At 38.8% G+C, this 10,150-nt stretch overlaps 1 non-coding gene across 1 annotated transcript; it reads right to left on the reverse strand.

The window, feature by feature from the left end:
* Positions 1–566: 566 nt before the first annotated feature.
* Positions 567–673, reverse strand: LOC116559932. Its single transcript, XR_004272701.1, has one exon. It is a non-coding gene; the product is annotated as a U6 spliceosomal RNA (small nuclear RNA).
* Between the last annotated feature and the right edge of the window lie 9,477 nt (positions 674–10,150).

Here is a 10,150-nt window from a genome sequence, read left to right on the forward strand (position 1 = left end):
TGAGAAAGAGGTAACAGTCCAAAAAATCGTAACAGTGAGAATTACGACTATGAGAGAGATTGGATCTAACCAACTCTATCTTGCCTTTAACCTCCAAACTGCCAAAACTAGACCACCAAACTGGTGGTCTAGGGAGGGCAGCCCCTCAGCTAACCGATGCCGTGGTGGAGGCAGCAGTGGCGGCCCCAGGAGGCCTCACTGAGCCACATGGGTCTGGGTTGGAATAACAGAGTAAGTGGTGGACAGCACCTTAGCGCTGGTATTATTGGTGAGGCTGGGACATGGGTTCTCCAAGTCCCGCTGTGGAAGAGGTGATGGCATCTACACGCACACCGTTGCTAACAGTAAAGTCCTTGAAAGAGCTTGATGTGGTTCTTGTGTTGAATCACGGCTCAGAAAGGAGCACTATTTAGTCAGTGAAAACCGCAAAAACATTTTTTTTCTAAAGTCAGTAAATAAGTTGGAAATTATTAGAATTTGGTAAATGATACGCACCAGATTTACTTGTATCACTTGTTTTATGACATAAAGTTAGTTTAGTTAGAGAATAAGAAACATATTTCTGATTTTTTTTAAAACACTTCACAAACTTACATGTCATCCTTGTGCAGGGATTGTGCTAATGTTCTCTGTGTCATTTCAATTTTGGTACATGTGCCACCAAAGTGAGCACTCTCATTTTCTTATTCACTTATTTATCTATGTAGCGTTAGCGTTGTTGGAGGTTTTAAAAACCTCTCAGGTTTGCAGTCATTCATTCGCACAGAGACATAAAGCTGTCATGAGAGGCTGGCAGCAGATGAGGGGACACCCTCCTACACAGTGGCTGAGCTGACCTCCCTGCATCCATGACCATTCCCACCCACCCCGCAGAGCTCTGTCCTATATGTCACCTGCTGACTCCCCTAAAACAGCACATTGATATCATGTAGTTGTGGTTTACTTTTTCCTTCAGAGGTGGAGGACACTGTTACCAGAACAGAACAGGTTTATTGCCTGATTAACTGACCTAAACGGTGGGCGAGATGTGTTCATCCATTTCTAATTAATGAAAGCTGGCTGTATGCCAAACTCTGTGCTAGACTCCGGGACACCGTAAGGAGAGATGAGTAAGCACAGAAGTCTCTGGAGGAAGGACACCAGCCCAGCCTTAGAGGGTAGGAAAAGCTTTCAGGAGAAAGTGGTGTTGACAACGCTGAGACCTGAAGATGTGTAAACACGAGCCAGGCTCTTCAATTGCTGGGGAGGAGACAGGGAAAAAGAAAGGAGAGGAGGGAGGGAGAAGGAGTAGAACACAACTACAGGAAAAAACAGTAAGTTCTTAAAGACTTGCAAGAGAGAGCAAGAGCAAAAGTGTGGTTCCTTGGGGAAAGTGGATGTATCTTAAGCCTGGAGCACTGAGCACAAGGTGGGTGCTGTAGTTTGGATGTTTGTCCCCTCTAAACCTCATGCTGAAATGTCATCCCCAGTGTGGCCATATTGGGAGGTGGTACCTAATGGAAGGTGTCTGGGTCATGGAGATGGGGGGGAGGGTGTGTGAGTTCTCACTCTATTAGTTCCCTCAAACATCGGTTGTTAAAAAGAGCTGGACCTCCCACTTCTCTTGCTTGCTTCCTCTCTCAGCACGTGATATCTGCACACACCAAACCCCTTCCCTTTCCAGCATGAGTGGAAGCAGCCTGTGGCCTCACCCAGCGCAAATGCCCAGTGTTGAACTTTCCAGTCATCGGAATCATAAGCCAAGTGATCCTTTTTTCTTTATCAACTGCCCAACTTCAGGTATTCATTTACAGCAACACAAAACAGCCTAAGGCAGTGGGGCGCTGTGAGAGATAAGATCAGGAGTGCAAGCAAGGCACAGGTCACAGAGGTCTTTGTGAGCCACACAGGACTGGATTTATTGTGAGAGTAATGGGAGGACGTCGAAAACATTTGATCAGATTTGCATTTGAGACAGGCTACCCTAGCTGCAGATGAGAGAGGGATAGGCTGGAAGAAGGGAAACAGGAAGGATGCCTGCCACAGTAGATCAGATGAAAGAAAGATGATGGTATCAGACCTTAATTAATGACCATGGGAGTTGAGAGAAGCGGGCATTTCACACACTGTTACAAAGAATTAAAGATCTTGGTGACTGATGGATGGTTTTAAGGACTGAAAGTTTGTGTCACCCACAACACCCAACAAAATTTATATTTTGAAACTGTAATTTTTATGTGGCTATATTTGGAGCTACGGCCTCTAAGGAAGCAATTAATGTTAAATGAGGCCATAAGTATGCGGCCCTGATCCAATCCGATTAGTGTCCTTATAAGAAGAGAAGAGAAAAGAGAACTTCTGACCAGAGAACTTCTCTCTCTGCCTGCCATGTAAGGACACATTACAAAGGTGGCCATTACAAGCCAGGAAAAAAGCCCTCACCGAAACTAAATTTACCAGCACATTCATCTTAGACTTTGCAGCTTCCAGAACTGTGAGAAAATAAATTTCTGTTGTTTAAGTCACCCAGCCCATATTTTGTCATGGCAGTCTAAGCAGACTAATACAAATGGGGTTTTATGGAGAGAGAGGAGTCAGATGGGACCTCTGGGGTTCTAGCTTGGTTAAGACGTGACCTTTAATACCAGGCACTGATAGGTACACACAGGAGAAACAGGCTGTGGGGAGTATGAGTTCCAATGTGGACATATAGGGTTTGAGGGACAATGGGACATCCAGGAAGAGATGCCCAGTAAGCAGTTGGGTACATAAGTCTGGCGCTCAGAAAAAGAGGCTAGATCAGAGGATTTAACAATAAGCATATAGCTGATAATTAAAGCCTTGAAACAAGGTGAGATTTTTCAGGAAGAGAATGAGGATGAATGAAAAGAAAAAAAAAAAAAAAAAAGACTGAGGACATATATCAGAAAATCACCAATGTTTAAGGAATGGAGAGGAAAAAGAAGAGCTTTTGGGGAAGTTTAAAAGTGGAAGGGGAAAAATCCAAGAAAAGACAGTGGACAAACATCAGTAGGGGTGTGGAAATACCAAGAGGGAGGGCACGGACAATAGCGTTGGCTGTTCATGGGAAATTAAGTTAGGTCAAGGCAGAGAGAGGATGCTTTGGTTCGGCAGTGCAGGGGATGCTGGCAATCTGGAAAAGAGGAGCTTCCGTGGAGTGGCAAGGGCAGAATCAGCTGCAGAGTGATGGGTAGAATTAGCAGAATAAACTCAGAGAAGTGGAAGCAAAACAACAGCAGAAATAAGGTCAAAGCCTATTTGCAACTATTTTTACTCTCGAGCTGTAATTTTTTGTGTGTGGGTGGGGTGGGGGACGGGGTCTCGCTCTGTCACCCAGGCTGGAGTGCAATGGCAAGATCTCCACTCACTGCAACCTCTGCCTCCCGGGTTCAAGCGATTCACCTTCCTCAGCCTCCTGAGTACATGGGACTACAGGCACGTGCCACCACACCCTGCAAATTTTTTGTATTTTTAGTAGAGACGGGGTTTCACCATGTTAGCCAGGATGGTGTAGATCTCCTGACCTTGTGATCCACCCGCCTCGGCCTCCCAAAGTGCTGGGATTACAGGCATAAGCCATCGCGCCTGGCAAGCTGTAATTTTTTAAATAGATATAAGTAGGAAGATTGAATTTATTACTAGAAGGCACAAAGAGATACTTCGTATAATGCTATTTTTTAAATTGGGCTATCTGGCAGGTTAGAAATGAAGTCGCATTTCAGCCTCATGTGGAACTAGATTGGTATTTTTTGTTCACATTATGTTTTAATGGAAATGAAGCCTTGTGAACTTTCTAAGTTTTCAAAACTGTTTCTTTAGTTTATTTGTAAAATGGCTTGAGAGCAACTATAAATACATTCTGACATCAGGCAAATTCCAGGACAGCTATCTCTGTGTATCCAATATTGGTTATCATTATGGTGATTTGGAGAAAATAATACTCTGTACATTATTATAACTGAATGATGCATTATTGACCCAGAGCCTTACTGAACTATTGTTGAGATAGAAATCTCTGGACTGTAGTAAGAGTTTTGAAGTGTGAACTCTCACCCTCTCCCTATAACTCCCACTTTTTCTCTCCCTCTATAATCATCCAAATGTGAAGAGCCCTAAAACAACACTTGGCAAAATGCTACTAATATTATTTTGAGATGTTTCTGTTTACTTGTGAGTTTTAATTCTTCTGCAAGGAGTTCTTCCCTGCTCCCAGATCCCCAAATGTACTGGAGGATTCTGTCACTCTCCTCCTCCCTCCAAATCCCAGAACTTGGCCCATCCAAGACCCATAACCTTACATTCCCTCTGATTCTCTTCTCTTCTTCCCAAGTTCAGGCAGACACTGTCCAGTATTTATGTGGGAGAACTGGCTCTAACTGTTCATGTTTTCCAAACTGTTTGTGTTCGCCTGGTCTTAACTTCAAAAATACAAAAGTTAAAAATCACTTTTCTTTTACCTGCAATCTGCTCTGTGTTAGCCCATCCCTGTGACATAAAAATGCATTTCTGCCTACAACAGACTGACAAAGAATTACAAAACCTACAGTGAGGCAATTTTAGTTTATCTCTCAAAATATTATCTTGCCACGTAAGCAAATAAAAGAGAGAGAAAGGAGGAGGAAGGAAAGAAGGAAGAAGGAAGGAAGGAAAGAAGGAAGGGAGGGAGGGAGGGAGGGCGGAAGGAAGTCATCAGGTTTAAAATTAGATCACCCCATCATCTAACAACACAATCACTGGGAACAATTTTGGTATATATCTTTTCAATTTATTATCTATGTATCCATCTATGTATTTATATTATGTCTATCTTTTGCTACCTGTAGGCTGCAATCTGCTTTATTGAATTTAATAATTCACTTCTCTAATGCTTGACAGCATTACTCAATTCTGGAAAGCCTTTCTAAATTTAAATAAAAAAAATTTTTTTTTTTTTTTTGAGATGGAGTCTTGCTCTGTCACCCAGGCTGGAGTGCAATGGCTCAGTCTAGGCTCACTGCAACCTCTGCCTCCTGGGTTCAACCGATCCTCCTCCCTCAGCCTCCTGAGTAGCTGGGACTACAGGCACATGCCACCACACCAGCTAATGTTTATATTTTTAGTAGAGATGGGGTTTTACCATATGGCCAGGCTGGTCTCAAACCCCTGACTTCATGATCTGCCTGCCTTGGCCTCCCAAAGTGCTGGGATTACAGGCATGAGCCACCAGGTCTGGCTAAAGAAAAAAAAAAAAAAGGTAAATTTAAATTTAAATTTTTTAATTTTTAATGAAAAAATATATGACACATTTTATCCTAGCCTACCATACCCAACAATTTTGACATTGCTAACTAAGCAATAAAAACAAGTTTATACAAATAACAGACAACAGAATTTGGAAGTATCTTAATATGGTTTGTACATTGACTAAAATATAATAAAGATCTATTGCACTCATAAAATGAGGATGAATAGTCTTCGTAGTGGATGTTGGTTGGGGACAGTTGTGAGAAAGTCATTCTTTTGGAAGATGAATTCTCTATCCACCATGTTCTTTACCAATTTTTCGCATTTTCAGGGATTCGTGATTATATTTGGCACTCAAATTGTACATAATTGGATGTAGAAATAAAGTTAGAGCACTGAAAGCTATCTGTAGGGCAAAATAAAAGCCAAGTCTTTTTACTAGTCTATTTTCATACTGCTATAAAGAACTGCTCAAGACTGGGTAATTTATGAAGGAAAGAGGTTTAATTGACTCAGTTCAGCATGGCTGGGGAGGCCTTGGGAAACTTACAATCATGGTGGAAGTCACCTCTTCACAGGGCAGCAGGAGAGAGAATGAGTGCAAGCAGGGGAAATGCCAGATGCTTGTAAAACCATCAGATGTCAGGAGAACTCCCTCACTATCATGAGAACAGCATGGGGAAACTTCCCCCAGGATCACTTCCCACTGGGTCTCTTTCATGACACGTGGGGATTATGGAAACTAAAATTCAAGATGAGATTTGGGTGGGGACACAGCCAAACCATATCAGTTTTATAATTCTTAGTAATACATGAAAAAATCACACAGAGACACTATGTCTTTACCCCACTGGAGTGGTGAACTTATACAAAGAAAAGTATTTTAGAATCACCTAGATGGTGTCCAATTCTACTTATTTGATTAGAAACTACTATGTTGAGAAAATTGGTTTGGTTAACATGGTTGTCCTAAAACCATTTGGTTAACATGGTTATCCTAAAAGCATAATGTTTAGCCAATTTTGTTTTATTAACATGATTATCCTAAACTATAATGTTGCATATAGCATATTTACTTAGCATTGTTTGGGTGAAAAATAAATTTTTTTCAACATTGTCTAAAAAGTTGTATAACTGTTAAATAGCCAATGTGGCAAAAAATATATATTAAAAAGTTAAATGAACAGTCATTATATGAAGTAAATCTACCTATGAAAACATTGTCTTATGCCAGCAAATATGATTCTACAGCAATATTTTAGATTGCTGCATAAATTCCATTACGTAAATGTACTGACATTTATTTAAACAATTCACAATTGTTGGAAATATAGTGACTTTTTTTCCAGATTTCATTGTTATAAACAATGCTATGCATGATCCTTCTTGTGGCGAAGTCTCCTAAGAGGCTCTTCACATTGAAGTATTAGCCTTTTTATCCAGAGCTAGACCCCAATTATTCTGATTCCCAAGTTAGTAATTTTCCCTCTACGCCAAATTGAGGAGACGGGGATCACACTAAATTTGCTGTACATAAATTGACACAACCACAGAAACAAACAAGCAAAGATTCCCATGAAGACACACAGATTAAAAGTAATGGCAAAAACCACAATTACGCTTGCACCACTTAATAGAAGTTTACGTTGATTGTTCTATTCAAGAGAATGCAATTCTCACTCCAGAGTAATTGACCAACAGTTTATTAAATAATATGCTTTTCAGGGGCATTTAGCCAACAAAAAAAATTACTTCTTGTCCAACTCTGAATTCATGGTTTAGCTTGGAAATCCCTTCTGAAAGACTCAATGCTGTAGACTACAGCCTCTTTAACAGTTTCTCAATTTTCCCTGCTTAACCAAGTAAGGAAAAACTGTATTATGCTAGAAAAAAAAAATGGCCTGGTTCTAATTCCTTTGCCTTTACCTTGTAAAGGTAATTAATATGGAAAAACTCTGATGATTCATATAGCCAGAGTGTTCTCCGTTAATTAAGTTATATAGTTCACATACACACAGAGAGACACACATAGGTTAACTGGTCAACTGAATACAGAGGCAGAAATTAATTAACTTGGTGACAAATATAATTAAGGCAAGAACCTATGGCCTTTAAAAGGTATAATCTGCTGTCATCAAAAGAGAAAAACTGAATATGTTTTCATTTACAGAGAAATAAATGGCTTCAAATTTCTAATTCAGTTATGACATTTTCCTGATGAAGCATACGTCCTGGCCAGAGTGCTGTGTTATAAACAAGCAAGTTTTCTGTAAATGTTACCAATCTATTTCAAATCTAACAGGTTCTCATAACTTATTTCTCCAATAGTTCAGGTAAAAAAAAATAGATACAGCACATTAATATAATTTATCCATCTTGTTCAGGAAGAATAGAGAATTGGTAAGGTTAATTGATTTCCCATTTACTGTTTCTGGTGTTGGTTTCCACGAAAAAAAAAGATGTGTTTGGTTGTCAGCAAATCAATAACTATTTCATTTTCCTTCATTCTTTTTATGAGGAGGCAGCCTAGGGCAGTGAAAGCCTTCCCAGACACAGGAGACATGGAAATGGTTAAGAGGTAGTGCAACCGCTGCTGGAACAGACACCTGGAGTTGGTAGTTACCATAACCCACAATCCTCACAACAATCACCAGCAATTTCTGACAACTCAACAATTTCCACTGTTATGGAAGCCAGAATCAGAAAGCTTACCCTTTCCTCCCACTTCTGAACTCTCATAAATGCCGCTTACCGACAGAAACTAAAAGGCAGCCTCTTGGCAAAGGAGCCTGGGAAATGTAGTTCGTAGATTCCCAGAACTAGCAGTCTATCATCAGCAAGTATGGAAGGGTAAGTGTTCAGCTTAGAGACCTCAGATAAATAACTGGCACACCTCTAAAACTAAAAACAGAAGCAGAAAAACAAAACAGAATTAAGGAATTCAGAGGAAACACTGGCAATTTGGAGAATGTTAACCAAATAACCTTTTTAAGCAATGATTAAAACAGAAAAAACAAGAGAAGGTAGGACATCCATAAAAACAGAACAAGCCACTGTTAAAGAAAAAAAAAAATTTAAAACAGGAGAGAGCAAATGGAAACTAAAACTGTGATAATTAAAATTAAAAATAAAAGTTCAAAAGAACACTTGGAAGGCAAGGTAAAAAAAAAAAAAAAATCCCATAAAATTTAAATGTACAGGAGTAGAAAAAATAACAAAATTAGAGGATCTACTAAGATCTGAATAATAAGAATTTCAGAAAAAAAACAAAAAGTAGAAGAAAGGAACATATAAAAGATATAATAAAAGAAAAATTTCCAGAACTGAAAAAAACAAATCTATAGTTTGAAAAGGCCCATCCAAGTACCCAAAAATGACCAAGGCATGTCACCATAAAATTTCAGCACACCAGGGATAAAAAGAAAATTCTAAAAGTTTAAATAGAAGAAAAAAAAGACCACATATAAAGATTCAGGAATAAAAATCATCCAACTTTTAAAGAGCAAAAATAAAGGAGAAAGGAATAGAAAGTATCATCAAAATTTAAAAAACAATTATTTCTAACTTACAATTCTGTCCATCTACATTATCAAACAAAAGGTAAAATAAAAATAAAAACATTTTTAGAATACAAGTTACCCCCAAAACTATCTCCCAAGCATTGTTTCCCAAAAAGTTATTGTAAGGTAAATTCCACCATAAGAAGGAAGTAAACCAAGATGTCATCAGTTTCAAAAGAAGGAATGAAACACAGAAGAGGTGAGGGAAATTTGGATGAGAATTAGTTCCTCAATGGCAGCTATACAAAAGCCTAGAGATCAGCCAATCCAGACTGGACCAATGGGATAATAGCCTCCAGAAAAGAGTTGTTTCCATGGGGAAGAGAAAAGGGGAAGACTAATAAATGAAGTGTGGCTATACAGGAAGGACATGTACAATTCTGTCAGAGTGCTTGGGGAAGAATTGGCAGGAACATGGAAAACCAAATATATTGGTGGTGGGGGTGGGGCGTGGATCCTAGCAATTACTAACTCCACAAAAAAAAAGTTATAAAAGAAATGTAATTGTATTACATTTTATCATAATGCTGTGAACAATACTTATGTAATCAAAAGAATGTCAGCAGTGAATACTGATTTCACCAAAAATGTATAACATAAGTAGATGCTTGCATGGGGTCAGAGAAAGCATTGGTGATGTGGGAGTACATAAGAGATAAAATCTCAACTACACTAGTTGAAAATCAATAGAATATACTGAAAACTAAAATATTAAGGAACATCATTTAAGCATGAGGATCCATTTTACACATCATGAAACTATTGCTTTTAAATTGGCAGCAACTTTTCACAGGTCATACACAGAAACGGGCAGTGCTAGGATTCCAGTCCAACCCAGTCCTGTAAAACCTGTGCTTACAACACTTTTACGTGCTGATTCTGCCTCATTGGCAATGTCATCTTTTATGTCTTGCGCATTTAAGCTCTAAGTCCCACTCTATAAGGTGTGCATTTCAAACACCATAGAATCCCATATGACATCAGGTTAGGGATATTACTCAGAACCTATTACAGAAGAGAATCATACCAAATTATTTGTCATATAATGTGCTAATCACAAATAGTAGCACATCCTTTGACCAGCATCCTCAGAATGAACTATAACACCAAGAACCTCTTATAATTTTAGAAGGAAATCATTTTAAAATCGATTATTCTCATTCCTGACCTCTCAAAAATAAAGATTCTCAATAATCATTAAAATTCTTAACAATTTTTAGTAATCATAACTTTTTACAAATGATTTCATACCACTTCTTTTGTTGTCTCAGAAATGCCCCGTTTCATTCTGCAAGCTACTTTGGATAACTTTCTAAGTAAATGTCGAGTCTAAAGTTGTTGTTTTTGCCAGCTATAAATTGGAATAA

The sequence above is a fragment of the Sapajus apella genome, unplaced genomic scaffold, assembly GCF_009761245.1.
Source record: "Sapajus apella isolate SASKATOON/1434 unplaced genomic scaffold, GSC_monkey_1.0 scaffold24, whole genome shotgun sequence".
Classification (NCBI taxonomy): Eukaryota; Metazoa; Chordata; class Mammalia; order Primates; family Cebidae; genus Sapajus; species Sapajus apella.